This window comes from Marmota marmota, unplaced genomic scaffold (assembly GCF_001458135.2).
Source record: "Marmota marmota marmota unplaced genomic scaffold, marMar, whole genome shotgun sequence".
In the NCBI taxonomy this organism is placed as follows: domain Eukaryota; kingdom Metazoa; phylum Chordata; class Mammalia; order Rodentia; family Sciuridae; genus Marmota; species Marmota marmota.
In genome coordinates this window covers 34,405,131-34,411,735 of record NW_026000249.1, presented here as the reverse complement: position 1 = coordinate 34,411,735, position 6,605 = coordinate 34,405,131, and the positions used below count along the sequence as shown (strand labels likewise).

The window sequence follows — 6,605 nt, the reverse complement described above, 5'->3', positions numbered from 1 at the left end:
CCGGCCCGCGGAGGGGAGGGGAGGTGGTGGTGCTAGGCGACGCTTAAAGGAGCCCTGGCTTCCCGTGGGTGGGTAGGGGGACAACCAAGGCTTTGGTACCCTGACGGCTTAAGGTGAAGCGCCCTGCAGCAGCGGTCTCTGAGACAACTAACTCCTATAGGCTGTGGCGGAGGGAAGAGAAGCCCGGTGGTACAGTCCACGGTCCTTCGCCTTGGCCCCCAAGAAATTGCACTGGGAAAGATAGGGTGGGAAAGCGCGGCCTCTGTGGCCAAAACGACCAGCTTTCCAAGATGGCGGCCCCCATAGAGGCAATCCCAAGGGGACAGCCATGTTCCTTGCCTGACAGAGTCACTGAAGAAAATTGGAAAGCCCGCCTCTCCTCCGACACTCACGCACACTCACGCACACTCACGCACCGATAACGTATAAGTGCGCCGGGTGTAATTGTGGGCCGCCGGAGCAGCGGCTGCTTCGAAGCTGACAGTGAGCATGTGCAGAACAAGTCCAGAAACTCAAGGCTCCCTCAAAACAGTTTCAGGTCTTAAAGAGTGCAGGAGTTTAACAGGCAGATTAAAGGCCAGTTAAACATCGAGATGAGATTATTACAAGGTTGTGATGACCGGATTTCGTATCAATGATGGTACTCTGTAGGGTGAGTGATGGGGCTTCTCTAAGGCCACTTATGGGGAGGTGCAGAGAGTGAGTGACTGGGATTTGTGGGATGAGTGATGGGAACCCTGGAGTGAGTGATGCAGGAGTCTCTAGTAAATTATGGGAGATCTGTGAGTGATGAGGAGTCCATGGGGGATCTCTGCAGGTTGAGTGATAGAGATCATTGGGGTATAGAATTGGGTTTATTGGGTGGGTGGCTAAGGTTTCTGTGGGATAAGGGAATATTTATTTGGAACTATTTAATGGGGGCCTATGGAATTAGCTCCTCAGTTTCTAGGGGTCAATGACAGATCTTTATGTCTGAGTTGAGATTGTTTCAAAAACCTACTTTGACTTTGATTGCCCTTTTGTATCTTTGCTTTCTTTGTCATTAATTTTTGCCATTGTCTTCCTTATTTTTCTTTGGAATTTTGTTCTAATTGCATGTTTACTCATTACTATTCAATCATTTTCTTTTATAATTATAAGCATTACATTTATGAACTCTACTAATAGTGCTCTCTGCTACTGAGCTACATTTATTTTTCTCTAAGAACACTTTAGCTATATGTGCAAGTTTTGCTATGTAGCATTTCGACCATAGTTTACTTCTAATGTTTTCTAATTTGTTTTGATTTCTTCTTTGACCCCTGTTATTTAGATATGAGATTTTGATTTCCCAAAACTGTCATTGGTTTCAAAATTGTAGTCAGAGACTGTCATTTGAGTGAGTTTTAGGTGCAGGGATCGATGCTTTTAAGTTCAAAACATACCACCAAATCATTTTCCAAAACTTTTGTAAAATTGGAATTCCCACCAGAAATCTACGAAAGGGCTTATTTCAAGATCAGCTCTCAAACTGAACATTGTTGCTTTTTTTATTTTCCCAATTCTGAGAGGCAAACACAAAGGTATCTAGTTTACTTTGATATGCAATTTCCTGACAACTATTGCTTAAATATATTGAAATATGTTTAAATTTTTTCCTATCTTTTGCTTTTATTTCCTTCAAGTTATTTGTCTTTCTTATTAATTTGTGTTGTATTTACCTTCTGCCATTTATGATAAGTATATTTCTTTATCTCTTTATCTTGATTTTTGAAAGTTATCCTCAGGTATAATCAGAAAAATGTTAAACTTGATCTGATTAGATGTATCTATGTTTTTCCTTTTCAGGTTCTGAGTTTCTTGTCTTGCCCAATAGTTCTTATTTCATGCTTAAATAAATATATGGCCTAAAGTTATTAAAATTTTTATTGTTTTAACTTTTAGAATTAAACTTTATTCTAATTGAAATTTTTTTCTGGTATGTGCAGGAAGTGAGATCAGTTTGTATTTTTAATTTGGATAACCAGTTTGCCAGCACCAATCATTAAATGAATACTCTTTTCTATCCCAGTAAAATGTTACTTCTGTTACACAAATTCCTAAATATATATTTCTTTCTTTTTTACTTTTTTTTTTAAACGGTACTGGGATTGAACCCAGGGATACTGTCTACTACTGAGCTACATCCCCAGGCCTTTTTATTTTATTTTGAGGCAAGTTCTCACTAAATTTCCCAGGCTGGCCTCTAACTTATGATCCTCCTGCCTCATCCTCCTGAGTCACTGGAATTACAGGAATACACCAACCTGCCTGGCTATATTGTTTTATTTCTGAACTCTAATTTGTTCTTCTGAAATATGTATTTTTACTCCCTTTTAAAGATTATTTTGACTTTGGAAATAGTTTTGATGTCAAATAATGCTAGTTTTCTTCACTGTTCTTTTTTTTAAGATTTTTTTATCTTTGTTTTATTTATTTATTTATTTATTTATATGTGGTGCTAAGTGTCAAACCCGGTGCCTCACACATGCTAAGCAAGGACTCTACCACTGTGCTACAACCCCAGCCTCTTCACTGTTCTTTTTTTGTTGTTTTATTTTTTGTTGTTGTTGCTGGTTCGGAGGTTTTGAACCTAGAGGTTTTTATCACTGAGCTACATCTCCAGCCCTTTTTATTTTTGATTTTAAAATAGGGTCTTGTTGGGGCTGGGGATGTGGCTCAAGCTGTAGCGCGCTCACCTGGCATGCATGTGGCCCGGGTTCCATCCTCAGCACCACATACAAACAAAGATGTTGTGTCTGCTGAAAAACTGAAAAATAAATATTAAAAAAATTTATCTCTCTCTCTCTTAAAAAAAAAGAAATAGGGTCTTTTTAAATTGCTTAGAGCCTCACTAAATTGCTGAGGCTGGCCTTGAACTTGCAATCCTCCTGCATCAGCCTCTCAAATCACTGGAATTATAGGTTTACACCACCACACCTGGCTTTTGTTGTTTTCTTTAATATTCTTGAGCAATTATTCTTTTGTAAGAATGTTAAAACTATTTAATCTAGTTTCAAAAATAGTAATTGAAACTATAATATTTTGTAGTTTTTTAATAGGTTTAGCACCTTTTTTTACTGTGAGTCAATCATTTTTTATTTATTTGTTTTTTATTAGAGCATATCATAATTATCCATAGTAATTTGGTTCATTTTGACAAAATTATACATGCAAGGAATTTGATTTCAAGCCCCACCCCCCTTTTCCTCCCTCCTCCCTTCCCCTATTCTTCCTCTTCTACTCTATTAAACTTCCTTTTTTCTACATATACATAAAGTTTAAATTCCCTTTGGTATCTTTATATACAAATATAACATGATATATTGTAAAATTCATTCCATTTATCTTTCCCTTTCCCTTCTTTGCCCCCTCACTCTCACTTTCCTTCTACTCTACTGTTTTCCCTATATCTTTATGGTATAGGATCCCCTCCCCAACCACCTTCTTTCCATTATTTTTCTCTAGCTTCCACATATGAGAGAAAACATTTGACCCTCAATTATCTGAGTCTGACTTATTTCACTTAGCATGGTGTTACTCAGTTCCATCCATTTACCAGCAAATGCCATCATTTCATTCTTTTTTTGTGGTAAAACTCCATTGTGTATATATACCACATTTTCTTAATCCTTTCATCTGTTGATGGGCATCTGGATTTATTCCATAATTTGGCTATTGTGAATTTCCTAGCATGTTTTAAAAAATGTTTATTCTTAGATATTTTACCTTTGTATTTGTCATCATTGTGAATAGCATATTTTTTCTATTTCCATAAAGTCTGTTGACTTTTGTAATTTTCTTATCCAATCTAGTTATCAAATTCTTATATGAGATGTAGTTGCTTTTTAATACTGTCTTAATTTTCCTAGATGACATATCACATCAAATTAAAAATGATACTCTTCCTTTCAAATATCTATTCTGATCATCTTATCTTCTATTGCATTAGCTATAGCTTTCAGAACAATGTTGAGTAATACTTGATAGAGGGTATTGCTATCTTGTTGCTAATGTTAATGAAAATAACTTGAGCATTTAAAAATATTTTTAGTTGTATATGTACAGAATGTTTTATTTATTTTTATGTGGTGCTGAGGATCAAATTCGGGGCCTCACACGTGCTAGGCAATCACTGTACCACTGAGCCACAACCCCAGTTCAGTTGAACATTTTTATTTGGGAGTAAAAGGTGTTTGTTTATTCATTTATTCATTTAACAAACATTTATAGAGTACTTATCTCATGCCACATACTGAGTTTGAAACCCTGCGTGACCTCTTACTGGCTAAATGATGTTTTTCCCCAAACAACCTTACTGATATCATTCACCTATCATAAAATTTACCCATTTAAAGCTGCAGTTTAGTGGGTTTTAGTATTTTCACCTTCAGACCAGCCACAGACAACCACTAATTTACTTCCTGTCTATAAGTTTTGTACATTTTAGACACTGTATAATAATGCAACAATAAAATATGTGGTCTTTTTATGACTGTCTTCTTTCACTTAGCATATTGTTTTCAAGGTTCATCCATGTTATAGGATGTATCAGTACCTTATTCATTTTATTTATTTTTATTATGGTAAGAACACTTAAAATGAAATCTACTGAAATCTACCTTTTTGTAAATTTTTAAGTGCTCCATACAATACTGTTAACTATAGGGACAATGTTGTATAGCAGGTTTTTAGAACTTATTCATCTTGTATAACTGAAACTCTATTTCCATTGCTATTATTTGGATATGGTTTGAATGTGTCCCCCCAAGGTTCATGTGCTGGAAGCTGGGTCCTCAGTGTGGTAGTATTGAGATAGTAGAACCTTTAGAAGGTGGGGCCTAGTGAATGATAATTAGGTCATTGGGGGGTACTATCCTCAGAAAGTTAATGTAGTTCTTGAGGGACCTCAGTTCCCATAAGAACAAGTTGATATGAAAGATCAAGCCTGGTCCCTGAATCCCTCTGGCTTCCTGTCTCGACATGTGATCACTTCTGCATGGACTCAGAATTGTGATGCCATCTGCCATGAGGCCCTCACTAGAAACCATACTGATGGTGCTACCTGATCTTGGAATTTCAAGCCTCCAAAACTGTGAGCTGAATAAACCTTTTTTGTTTATATGTTCTCCAGCCTTGGGTATTTTGTTATCACAACAGAAAATGGAGTAAGATACCTATTGTACAGCAACTCCCTATTTTGTCTTCCTCTCAGTCCTTGACGATCACCATTCTACTGTTTTCATGAGTTTGACTATTTTAGAATTACAGTCTCCCTTAGTATCTAGGGGGATTGGTTCTAGGACCTCCTGCAGATATCAATATCCTGAGATGCCTAAGTCCCTTATTGTTTTATTCAGCTTTTTCACTGCTGTGACTAAAGGACCCAGCCAGAACAATTGTACAGGAGAAAAGGTTTATTTAAGGCCTCACAGTTTCAGAGGTCTTGGTCCACAGAAAGCCAGCTCCATTCCTTGGGGCTCAAGGGAAGACAGAATATCATGGAAGAAGAGTGTGGCAAAGGGAAGCAGCTCACATGGTGATCAGAAAACAGAGAGAGGGATTCCATTCTCCAGATACAAAATATATACCCCATAGTTACGCCCCCAATGAAACACTAGCCAGGCACACCCCACCTGCCTCCAGTTACCACTCAGTTAATCCCATCAAGAATTAGTTCACTGATTGTGTTAAAACTGTCACAACCCAGTCATTTCTCCTCCAAACCTCTTGCATTGTCTCACACGTGAGCTTTTGGGGGACACCTCACATCCAAACCATAACACTTACATAAATTGTATTTGCATATAATGTTCATAGTCCTCCTGTATACTTTAAATCATCTCTAGATTACTTATAATACCTAATACAATGTAAATGCTATATAAAAAGTTGTTATACTATATTGTTTAAAAAATGATGACAAGAAAAGAATCTCTGTACATGTTCAGAATTATTTCTAACTTTTTACCTATTATGAATAATGCTGCTCTGAGCATTTGTTTACAAGTATTTGTATAAATTTTCTTTTGGATGGATACCCAGAAATGAACTTTGTTGGTGTAAGGGAGTGAGACAGAATTTTACCTCTTATCTTCTAGGATTTCTTTTTGCCTATTCTTGAGAATTAAAATGACATAAGACAAGCAGGGAGAACACATACAGATCTACTAAATGTAAGTTTTACAATGCATAGGAACTATCATGAAGAAATGATGATCTGTGTGAGTCTAAAAATATGTAACAGGGAATCTCACTATTCTAATGTACCATAATATAATTATAATGTACCAATTAAAAAATGAAGACTTGGGCTGGGGATGTGACTCAGTGATGGAATACTTACCTAGCATGCAGAGACCTTGGGGTCAATCCCCAGCACTGAAAATTATATACTCAAAAAAGTAGTTAGTGTTAATCACTTATATACTCTGTTGGACAAAGAATAAATTGTGAAAAAGCAATGAAATTATGTGGGGAATCCTAAAACAATTATTTTAACAAAATCTACAGAATTCTCTGTTTTTTTGTTTTTTTTTTTTTTGGTACTGAGGATTGAACTCAGGGGCACTAGACCACTGAGCCAC

The 6,605-nt window shown here is 36.7% G+C and overlaps 1 long non-coding RNA gene across 1 annotated transcript in view; it reads left to right on the top strand.

The window, feature by feature from the left end:
- The first annotated feature begins 47 nt into the window (after window positions 1-47).
- LOC125614085 overlaps window positions 48-6,605 on the top strand; it is a 21,859-nt gene continuing 15,301 nt past the window's right edge. Inside the window, exon 1 of the long non-coding RNA XR_007344729.1 lies at window positions 48-652. This is a non-coding gene — a long non-coding RNA (uncharacterized LOC125614085). The remainder of the gene's footprint in view (window positions 653-6,605) is intronic.